The sequence below is a fragment of the Daphnia carinata genome, chromosome 1 (genome assembly GCF_022539665.2).
Source record: "Daphnia carinata strain CSIRO-1 chromosome 1, CSIRO_AGI_Dcar_HiC_V3, whole genome shotgun sequence".
In the NCBI taxonomy this organism is placed as follows: domain Eukaryota; kingdom Metazoa; phylum Arthropoda; class Branchiopoda; order Diplostraca; family Daphniidae; genus Daphnia; species Daphnia carinata.
This window is the reverse complement of record NC_081331.1, coordinates 6788858-6801192: the sequence shown is the minus strand read 5'-3', so window position 1 is coordinate 6801192 and position 12335 is coordinate 6788858. Positions and strand designations below refer to the sequence as shown.

Sequence of the window (12335 nt, the reverse complement as noted above, 5' to 3'; positions counted from 1 at the left end):
GCAATCAAAAACCGATGAACGAAGAGATCAACTTCAAGCGTTTAGACTGCACGTCTCCGGAGAGGCTAATGCAGTTTGACTGGTGCAGTTTGGTAAAGCGTCAACAAAACAAAATTTTCGATTTAATTGAACGCATTAAATTGTAGATTTAGAAAAAATGAGATAACGAAAGTCTTCTCATCCGTAGCAAATGATTCAAGGCTGAACTTCGTATTACGTCGTAATATTCCCTCGTGTACATCATAAAAACGATGCATAATATCTGTTTATTTATTTATCGTTTTTTATTATTATTCTTTTTTATTCCGTCACACCAGAGTCATTGCAATCCATCATATCGACGTAATGGCGGCACGACGAGCAGTTGGTGGTCGTTTTTCTAAGTGGCACGAGTCACGAAGGTGATTCAATTCCGATGTCCATATGGACAAGTCCATCGATTTGGAAGTTGACAGGGCGTAAAGCGCTCATGCGTCTCTGTGCATACACGGATGAGAAACGAGCGGGGAGGTCCGTGTAGGCAAACCGTCACACAGACGTCACTCTAACATTTCCTTCCCCCCCCCCCCACCATATCTCCACCTTCTATTTGGTTTTGTTTGTTTTTTTTTTCTTTCTTACCATATCTCTCTAACTGTCTGTTTTCCCCTCTTTTTTGATTGGGTGTGTTCGCCGCGATGACATAAACACGCCGACGCAACCGCCCCTCTGACCACACCCCCTCCGTCGCCCATCACCTCTACTTTTTATTATTTATCTTTGACGACTATTAACGATACGGTATCACTTCTATTATACTGGTACGTTGATATTAAGTATGCTACGCTATAATTTGAAAAAAAGGGAAATGAAATTCCGCATAACAATCGAAGTTGGAAATGTGCCGAGGGAAAAGAAACGGATAATGAGGTGTGGTCTATAGAAATGAAATACAGGGATTTTCAGTGAATGTGGCTATACATAATTATAAATTCACGACCTACAAATACACAACTATAATAGAGTTTCTGTTAGGCTCATAATCTTTTTTTTTTTTTAGACTTTTTCGGATTCGGGAAACCCCGATGAGCTCCGTCGGGGACGACGAGAGAGTCAATAAAAAAAATGAAATGTGCAACTAGCCGACCACTGAGAAAGGTCAAAGTGATACTCGATGAGCAGTTCCATAAACCTCCCCCTTTAAGAAATTTTTTTGTTTGTGACACGTATATAGAGAGATATTCACCTCGAAAAAAAAAGGATAATCCACAAATACATGGCTAAAAAAAAATATATACAAAAAAAAAATGGAAGAAGAAAAGTGATGGGGGGCGCCTACTTCAGCAGCTGAATAGAAGTCGAAGAATTGCTCCTGAAGAGTGCTCTAGCTCTACATGGGCGCATTCATACAACACATAGCCCTTTAACGACTACCAAAAATTTCCATAGGACTATAGCTCAATAGGGGAGCCCCCCCCCCCTCTATCTCTTCACTTTGGGCTGCAGTTATAACCCACACGAATTCAGCCATGTCGATATATATACATATGCACAGGATAAATAGACACCAAAAACTTGTGATGTATATTTTTTTTTCTTCCTCCTTGTCGTGCCTGTTTTCTTCTCCTTTTTTTTTTTTGCATAGGGCCACCCCAAACTACTTGAATGGAAACACGGTTGAGGGAAGGGGAGACGTGCTGTGGGTGGCCATCGTGCCTGACACTGACGGATGTGAAGGGTTTTCCAAAAGAGGTACACACACACACACATCTGAAAACGTGTAAAAAATAGTATAAGAAAAGAGGCACGATGAGGGGCACCTACGCCAGAGTTTTTTTTTTTTTTTTTTTTTTTTTTTTTTTTTTCAGGGTCTTCTTCACCGTTCTGGTATATATAATCAAGACTATTGTCACCTATAGAGCTATAAATACACCTTGCTACCCCCCATCTACTGACTCCTACAATCAAGTTGACCTGCCTCCTCCCACTGCTTGAATTCCACTATACGATACAGTTTGAAACTAACATAGTTCTGCCTGTATACATATTTCAACAGTGTGCAGAAGAATGTAAGGTAGCATTGAAAAGAAGCTGATATTTTTTTTTTTTCAAAGCTTCAATGGAATACCTATCAATAACTCTTGTCCTGGCCGAGTATAGTTTCTCTCTTCAGGAAAAAAAAAAAAAGAAAGAAGGGAAACAAATTATACGCGTCCATTCAAGTGGCCACCACTTTCACAGTCCATTTGCAACTAGAATTCATTCTGTATCCTATTGGAGCTTCTTTTCCTTTGGCCCGCATTTTTTCTCTCTCGGTTCTAAAGAACTTTGACCATCATCGGGCTATGACAGACTGCGTGTACAACACCCGTGTACACATTCACGTTATCATTATCATTTTTTTTTTTTCTCTTCGAAAATATTTCCTCGCAATAAAGAATCGAGCATATAAAACAGGTATGGCTATAATTCATGTTCTCAAGACAAGTTTTACGGCTTGTTTTATCTGTAAGAATTTTTCGAGCACGCAAAAGTGGAGGACGCATACAATATCGCTTTTCATCTGTATAGTTTAGCTTCGAAAAGAAAAGGAATGGCCATTGGAATATACGGCTTGTTGTGCGATAAATAAAAGGGGGATAACTGTTATGTAGAATCAAAGCCTAGCCATCGACGAACGAAAGCGATTGGTGACAACTCGGGACTCCGATCAATGTTTATCCTCACTAAGTAATTTATCGCGTTTCACTGTTGGGCATTTTGTACACAATAGGACAGTTAATTGAGTTCACATATTCGTTTACTAGAGGCTAACTGAGCTTGCTATGTAGATATATAATAGCATCATTTTATTGCAGTTCAATCATACGCGTGGGATTTGGATGTCCCCTAGAATCGTATTTGATTTTCTTTTGTTTGTCGAACGGAAAATGCGTATTAGATGCTTTAAAATGAAATTACTTTCTTTTAGTGTTTCCCTGGTTGAAAGTTAAGTTGGTGAGGGCGTATGGAATTTTTTTATAGACTAGTTGTTTATCTTTACTTGTTTTTTTTAGAATGAAATCATCGGAAGTGGACATGCCCAGCAACAAAAGACGAAAACAGGTTGAAACCTTTTCCCTTTTTTTTTTTTTTTTTTTACCTCTGACAGTTTTGTTTAAAGGTCGTATAATAGCTATTGCAGTTGATGGTTTTGTTTTACGGGGTGATTGAGTTGGTTAGGCCGACACCCAGTCCCCTGGAAACACCTCAGTTTAAGACAATCTCCTATCACGACTCCACCTACAATTCTATACCTCTTGTTTGGCTCTTCGCATTCAAAGTCGTAAACCCCACAAAACTCCCCCCTCCCCCCCAAAAAAGGGGGACAAAATTCAAAAACGTAAAACAGACAAAGCTAAAGTTCAAAATCAACCATCTTCATCTAAACTGATTTTTCTGTTTTATCTACAGATTTGTTTAGATTCGAATTCGTTTTAACGTGCCAACACCACCAGTCTGGTATCGTTCACCCATCACCTGCCGGTGAATTAAAAAAAAAAAAAACCAAACAGAAAAGATTGTGGGATGTCATCTTTTATAACGTCAACATACTCCAAGGCCCAACATTTTCTTTAAATGAATTGTTTTTTTTTTCTCTTTCCTTATTCCTCCCTTTTTCTTCTCTCTATGAAAATTTGTCTTTTGGCAGGACAGGTATATGGACAACAGTGGGACTACTTTGTTTAATACCTCCAGCGAGGTGTCAGAGGGGGTCATTGAGCGTGTCTGTATATATATATATCCATGAGCAGCGGGTATATATGCACACGTTGGAGATATGACTGGGTAGCTCAACGGGAGGCTGTCAGGTAAAAAGTCAAAAATAATTTCATTTTTTGGCACCTCCTCCGTCTCGCACTCATCAAATTCCCCCCTTTTTTTTCCCTCTCTTTGTTGTGTAGGCAAATATATACAAAAGCACAGCATTCTTTATTTCATCATTTATCACACTTAATTTTCGAACGTTTGGGTAGTTAGTCAAATCGTTTCTATAGAAACATGGCATATTTTCCTCAAAAGGTACTAGGACAAGAGGGAGAAGGAAGGACAATTGACTCTGCCAAAGTGTGTTTTCGTTTTACTTCCCACAATCATTTGGGTTGTAATGTGCAAAAAAAAAAAAAAATGAGAAAAAGCTTATTTTCTTTCCTCGTTTTTCTTCTTTTTCGTTTCTCTAACGCAACGCGTGGTTGTCACAATTGCAAAAAGAAATCAGTGAAAAGAGTGATCGGCTCGAGTACGATGTCCATGTGTAATCGAGGAGATCTTGCTTGGGCACAAAAAAGGTCGTGAATGGGATATCAATTTATGGACCAAGTCCCAATAGTAATGTAGGTCCTTCTTTATTTCGTCTTTCTCTCTATTGTACATCACACAAGAGGTTAACGGCACTCACTTGGCCGTAACACAACACACAGTGGAAGTGGTTTGAAGTTATATAGCAAGAGGCCTTGGTAACATGGCCAACTGTGTATGACCATGTTACCATTTTTTTTTTTCTTTTTCTAGGGGAGTACCAGGTGATAGAAAGGTTAAAAAGAATAGTAGATGAAGTAGAAGCTGGGACAACCAACAGCGCGAGGCTTGGCTTTTCTGAATAGTTACGAAGCTATTTGGGAAAAAGGACCAATCTATCTACTTGCACAATGTCAATTATTACATCGCAATTGAGTGGTCCTACGTGTTGCTTTCCTGACGTCTACCTACACCCAATAGCTTTTAACCATTTCGCTGTTGATGGCCACAATGGTTGTTATAGATGAACTCGAGTTTGACACCTGAACTCACACAGGACAAATAGAAAAGGCATCGATCGTTCATGAAGCCAAAAAGAAAGATTGGTGTACCTGTTTATTTTGCTTCCTTACAAGAAACGTCAAACAACAACAGAATCGAATGGAAACAACAATATTGACAGTTATTTTCTTCTTTTACATTTATTGATTCTTTCTCGATGCGATCGGGCGAGACTTGCTATATCTGAGACAGCCAACCTATTGGCACAGTCGAGGACGATGACACACTGTTTGCTGCGATACGATCACAACAATAAAACAAAAAAGAATTTTTATAGAAACCTTTTGCCAATGTTTAATAACACACTCATTCCGTTCCTGATGGAAGGACACATTCTACTCGACTGGATGATGGATAGATAGCTCAACTTCAATCTGCTTCGCCAGCAATGACGTGAATAAATCAAACGGGGCCTTCCATAAACAGGCATACACACACACACAGCGTGATAGCTGCACGCATAGCATATCTAACAGATAGATGTAGCTACGGGCACGGTGACACAACGTAAGATTCGAAACCAATATGTTGATGGTCGTGTCACGCCGTGAAAATAAATAAATAAATTTAAAAAAAAAGAGAAAAAAAATCGGCAGAAGGAAGATGAAAAAAGAAAGAGGTCTGATGGCTGCTGAAGTGTCAAGCCCACTCGCTGATGTGACACGCTCGAAGGCAATATATATCCCAGTTGGAGATATTGAAGAAGAGAGTTTTAAAGAGAAAAAAATAATAATAAAGAACCCAAAGCTATTTGTTTATTTATATATATAAGTGTGTATATACAAACTGTCGTGTATTAAATCCTACCCCCTTTTGGTGTGTGCCAGTGTGTGTGCTAGAACTGCTGATGCACGGTAGATATAGAGAAAGAGACGTTATACGATAGGTATTTAAACATTTGTTCAGGCCTCTTTTCCCCCTTTATTTTTTCTTCCCTCTTTTTTTTTTTTTTTTGTCTTGGTTGCTTGTGGGACGATGTGGTGGTATTTGAGGTAAAGCTGATGGCGTGTGCCCGTTCGTCGTTCTGATGGAACCACAAGAAGAAAACAAATGAAAACAAAAACGATATCCCTTTTTTTAGTTTTTCTTCTTCTTTCCTTCTCAGACGCGTCACATCATCGCAGTCCAATGGCCGGTACTAAACTAGCGCTGATTTACGTCCAACATTCATTCAACTGAATTCACATCGTTCCCTGTCTTTCCTTTTTTTTTTTTTTTTTCCTCGACGAAAAAAAAAAAGTTGTGGCTCATTTCCCTCCCCGCCATTTCCGTCGATTGCTTTCGAAGGAGATCGTCACGGAACGATTGAACGAGTCGCTGCGGGACCGCTAGATCATCACTCGATTGCAATTTCTATTTTATTTAAAACACAAATTTTTTCCTCGAGAACTAAACCATCCAAACGATGGCAGCTGCACGAAAACGTATATTTGCTTCTCCGAAAGGATTATATAGGAAATCAATTTAGCCAAATAGGGGAATAAGGCGAAGATGATGGAATTGGGCATGGAAAAGGATGATAAGGAAGAACGAAAAACAAAACAAAAAACAAGAAGGGCTGGACGATGTAATAAGGCACAACGGGTTGTTTATATGTGTAACGATCGATAATCAGCGACGCAATGGCGAGGGGTTGATTGGATCGCCTCGGTTGATGCCCGTGCGAAGCGCCCTGTCATTATAGACGGCCCCGATAGACAACCAACTGACTCCTCGATGTGGATAGGTGCGGGAAAAAAAAAATAAGTGTAAGAGAGGCAAGTCAACTTATTGTTCTTTTAAAAAAAAAAAAAAAAAAAAAAAGGGGGGGGGGGAATAAAATAATAGTGGGCGGATCCCGGCTACAAACTAAACCAGCAAAAACCCCCCGACAGTCCCTTCGTTTTGTATATCCAATCCCTATGAAAAAAAAAAATAAAATACAAAACAAAAAGTGACTGCCGTACCACATTAGTGGTGTAGTATATGTGTGTTGCCTATTGTGTATGTTACCTTGTCATTAGCAGGTGAGCGGACAAATTGAAATCCCCCGGAGCAATCACCTTTCCCATCTAACACAAATCGTTTGTTATCTATATATATATATATATATACATGCCCACTCCCCCAACCATTCATTTTCTCTTGTTATATACAATACTGTTGTGTGTACACACACACACACGTATAGATTGTATTAGAGGAAAAGAGGGGGGAGGTTTAAAAAAAAATAGCCCTGTCGACGATAGTTGCGCGAGGTGAGGTGTGGTGAAGTGATGACGCCCAGACCTGTAATTTTCGTCATGTTCACTTGCCGATACACTTTTCTTCTTGTTTTTTTTTTCCTGTTCAAAAAGAGGGGGGATCTGTTGTCTTATCTTTGGAGTACCCTGAGGGCTATTTGTTATCCACTTTTATCTAAAGTCTGTTACATTCCCGTCACTACATTGCTGCTCCTGCCTGCAATTTCTTTTTTGAAAAATCCATTTGAAGTTTAGGCTAAAATACAACAGGATGTATCCACCTAAACAATTTTCACCTATTTTTTCTTTTCTTTCTTGTTCTCCCCATTTCATTTCAAAATGCTGGACGTGTGCCGATTCTTGTAACTTTTGTTCACTTGAAACGTAAGGTACTATTACAAAATATTTATTTTTTTAATGCACGAAAAGAAAAGAAAATGAACATCATCATATACCTCGAGCCAAAGAAAAAGAGGAACCAATTATTAAAAAAACAAAAAAACTTGAATACATACATACACAGAAGGTATCTAACTTGTGTAAAGTACTCGTGTCTACCACTAACCAACCCTCCTCCGCCTCTTCCATCACTAGTATTTAACACACTGGTAATAGAGAGAGAGAGAGAGAGAGAGAGAGAGAAAGACAAAGGGCAGACACAAAAGAAGAAAAGAAAAAGATTGGAAACCCGTTTTACACTTGTCCGTTTTGGCACCGTGGGCCCGCCGTTAAATTGACGATTAAGCCGGAGCGGTCTCTTTCAAATTATAAGGTGTGTATGCTGCTCACCGCGAGCTACAGGAATGAGATTTCTTCGAAACGAAAAAAAAAAATTAAATTGGCTACTAGAAGGAGGATTTGTAATAGACTCCATTGTTTTATTATCATCCTTTTCTTCGTTTTTTTCGACTACTCTCGTCCTTCAGTAAGGATGACTTTGTGTCGATGGAGTAACACAGCGATGAACCATTCAATAGCCGTCAAATGGAAAAAGGGGGGGATGATGAGTGAGAGAGCCGGTGGCCAGTTAAAATGGGAGGGAAAAAAAGGGAGGCGGAAAAGAATCAACGCCAGACTCTGAAAATGAAAGGTAAGAAACAAAAAATAAAGTACAAGACAAAAAAAAAAAACACAAAAAGGTGAGCATACGAAGAGTTTTCCAGGGTTGAAAAAACAAAAATCGATTAGTAAATCAGAGCGGTGATGACGTCAGTGGTTGGTGTTGTCACGCCGTTGTCGGCCTCCGATGATTTATTCTCTTCCATTACGCCGCCAAAAGGTGTGTCTGTGTTTATATCCGCGTGAGTGTTTGTGTGTGTGTGTGTATGTGTGCATGCGTACAGGGATGGTCAATCCCGCAGGGTAAGAACTTGCTGCGTTAATTGAGGTTGGGGCCGCGCGATGATGCACTGATTATATATTAAAAAAACAGCGTAATCCAAGCCCCGAATAAGTTAGGCCAGCTGGAAAAAAAAAAAAAAAGAATACCTACCCAGTGTGTGTAAATATAAGAGTCAGGAATGTTTTGTTTTTTGTTCTTCTTCAAAGAAAATGCTTTTCGTAGTCTTGTTGTTGTTGTTATTATTTTTATTCGTTTTCTTTTATTTTAGCCAACATTTTATTCGATCCATAAATCTCGCCAGCTCTGATGATGCCGGTGCAATTCATTACTGGCGGCGCGGCGGTGTGGTCTCAGCTGCGCTGTTGCCGCCGCCGCTTGCCGCCGCCGCCGCCGCCAAAGGCCCTTCACACTTAACCACTTGTCAGCGGGTGTGAGACCATTTTTTTTTTCCTCCTTCTTATTCTTCTTGGTTTTTTTGTTTTAAGAAGATTCTTCTTTATTTTGGTTTCATTTCTCTCCTCTCTTGCGGCTTTTTAATTTACGGCAGATAGATGAGCAACAATCTTGGCCCCGTCGACCCCTTTTCTATTTTTTTCCTCCGTTGTTTCTTATAAAGTGCCGCCCGCAACCGTCGCCTTTGACGTGCAATGAAGCCGATGGCGCCTTTTCGCTCTCCATTTTTTTTTGTGTGTGTAGCTTGTATAACATCTATACATACCTTCTATTCTCTCACCTCTTTGCGTCTCTTCAACGCAACGCTCCCATTAGCTGTATTTATATTTATAACGAGCCCGATTTATAGAGTGTTGGATTGTTTCATCGTTTACGTTTTTTTTCTCGCAGCACACACGGGCATTGGAATTCCGTGCTCCTCCTTTCGTTTTTTAACGTTCTAGCGAAAGAATGTTTGATAGGTTTTTTTTTTGTTAGTTGCTAAAAATAATCAAAAACAAATGTTTCACACGTACTCAAGCAGATTCCATTACAAGTTCTTAATACACCAGCATAGCCTTACACGAGATTCTAACACGAACATCTTAGATCAGTAAAAATTCAAATACATTCTCTAACTTTAATTAACTTCAAGCATGATAACAAACTGTGCTCATCTTGGACAATGCACAGGTTAAGGCGAATAACGCGATAGCAAATAAATAAAACAATTGAGCGTAGTGGCCATTTTCCTTAATGGTTTTTCTTTAGCCGTTTTCCTCTAACACACAACTTGTCGAATCGATAAATGTAATTCAATTTGAAAGTCATGTTACACCCTCGCTCCATTTATGTATGGCACGGTGTTACAGCGCAGTTGTTGCAAACGTCTGGTCCTGTCAACTGTCGCACACGACCAGCTGATGCTGATGAATGGAGTGTGGGCCCTTGTCATTGAAACTAGGAAAAACGAAGTTACATGCACGTACCATTACATCCCCATATATCGTATAGGCCTATAGAAAAACTCGGTCAAGTCCAAACCGATCTCTCTTTGATTCTCTCGGGACGTCACCTTCTGTCCTGCTGACTGGATCGTAACAAGAACTGTGTACACTTCTGTGTGCGTCGTGTTTATAGCAAAGAACTTTTGAGTTCCTCCCGTTTGTAGGCCCCCTTTTTTTGACAAGGAAATGTGTGAGCGCGGACACCATCTGGCCTCAGAAATGTCATTGGCAAGAGCGAAAATGGCTGACTTTTCATGATCCAATCTATATATTATAGACAACTCATATGGGAAAGTTTCGTAACTTCTCTGCAATAATACGGCAACTGGCAAATGGAATTTTTTAAAGGGCGTGAGATACAAGAAAATTCGGCCGCTTTCCGTCACCACAGGGGGATCTCGATTGTGCGGGGGGGGGAGTTTTATAATTGACTGCCGGATTCGGTTTCACTTTGTAAAACAACGTATTGAAGCAAGAAAGACAATAAATCTCTCAGTTTCAGTGTATTGTTTAAAGTGAAGCCAAGTAATTTCGCGCCTTTTTAAATGTTTTTTTTTTTTTAGTTCGCTTCTTCACGACCGGAGCCGACGTGATGCCGTGCGCTAAAAAGGGTCAAGTCGACACGGCCTAACATCTGCCCATCTTTTTCTGATGTTTTTTTTTAAACCACAATCTTCTGCTTTTCTACAAGCGTATTACGTCTCTGCCGAGTTTGCAGAGAAGCCTAATAGACGGTATACCCCGCATAGACAGTTATACCGTTTACCAACAGACTAATGAAGAAAAAAAAACCGCGAAGAGCTGCATGCGTTTAAGGTTAAACGAAGAAACAGATAGAAAAGAAAAAAGGCAGATGAGAAATAAAAAGGTAGACCACCCTCGGCTATACGAGCCAAAGAATAGACCACCTCCTAAAGCCTTCATCCCCTTGAGAAACATCCTCTATTATTACGTAAAAAGAGAGGAAAATACCCCAAACAAAACATTTCTATCGGTGTCTATTACACTACGTATACTACAGACCACCGTATATACATAGAAACTAAACATCAGTATAGGCCTATTTACTGCTGCCTGTTACACCGGTCGAGTATAAATAAAGCAACACAGACATTTGATGATACTGAAAAGACTTCTGGACAAGCTGGCGCCCCCCTTTTTTTTTCCTGAAAATAACCCCCCCCCCCCAAAAAGTAATTGGCTAATCTCACAGTTTGTTATATAAGAATACAATATAATAAGAAAAAAGGGGGAGCCATTTCTAAAAAGAAGTGTAATAATGGACAGGCTATATACAATGCGATTTCTGCAGATGCACTGTATATACACCAAAGCGCGTTATATTATATACCGCAAAGTTAGTATAGTGTTTGTATGTAGCGCATCATCGTGCCTACTAGATGTAGACATATGGACTGTATCAAAGCAACTGGTCAATTTCCCTGCTGAGCTCCATCGACCATGTCCACTTGGTAGATTTTACACAGTCACTGACGAACACAATCTCACCCCCCATACCGAAGGGAAAAAAAAAGTTTGTAATAACAATCGTGGCCTTCTCTTTTTTTCCTACGTATTTAACCAAAGAAGAAAAAAAAATGCCATTTTAAACGAGACAGAAGGCAGAGATTTGGAAGAATGAAAATATAATATTATACACCACTCAATAGAGGGGAAAGAAAAAGAATAAGAGAAAAGAAAAATCAGCCAGCATTTGACCCCCTACTGTTATGTGTTGGGATGGAAATAAAGAGATAAGAAAACGATATCTACTCGACATGCAGCAGCAACCAACCAGGAGGGACAAAACACAGCAGGGTAAAAAAACAACATGATAAAAAAAAAGGAGCAAGAAGAGAAAAAAAAAAAAAATAAGGGAGGTGAGAGTGACGTTGACTTCATTGGGTTGTCACGGTGGGCTGATCACCAACCGCACCTTGTGACATATCCAGCTGAGGGGTCTGCCCCCCTTCGTTCCTGCTGCTCCTGAACCCACAGACAAGTCACAAACAATTGGCAAAAAAAAAAAAATACTTTTCCCTCTTAGCTTTACATAAAGAAAGAGAGAGAGAGAGAGAGCTGATTTATAATACGAAATACATACGTCCCTTTTTTTCTTTGCCTTCGGTGGATAGCCTATACCACCCAAGTGATATTATTCGTACACTTTTTCTCTCTCTCCATCTTCATCTATCTGTTATTATAGACTACAATGTATGATTATATGTATATATACAGTATATACTGTGTGCAGCGTTATGGGCATGTATTATCATTTCTTCTGTCAGTTTGAAAGCGATAATACATTCAGACGGACACTGAGCATGTTTGATGGCTATCACTTGACGGCCATTAGCATTTTCACGTTTCTTCGTGTCATTTTTTACACTTTTTCTTTTGCCCTTTTCTTTTTTTTTTATTTTGTTTTGTTTTATTTTTTTGGCTTATCTCTTGCATTTCGGACGAGAGCGTGCGCTGGCTGTTACGTAGCTTGCGACCACGAATGGTGAACCT

General features: G+C 39.6%; 1 protein-coding gene across 1 annotated transcript in view; it reads left to right on the top strand.

The window, feature by feature from the left end:
• The first annotated feature begins 630 nt into the window (after positions 1-630).
• LOC130691115 (1-phosphatidylinositol 4,5-bisphosphate phosphodiesterase classes I and II-like) overlaps positions 631-12335 on the top strand; it is a 77290-nt gene continuing 65585 nt past the window's right edge. Inside the window, exon 1 of the mRNA XM_059496715.1 lies at positions 631-640. The gene's annotated coding sequence lies outside the window, so the exon portion shown is untranslated. The remainder of the gene's footprint in view (positions 641-12335) is intronic.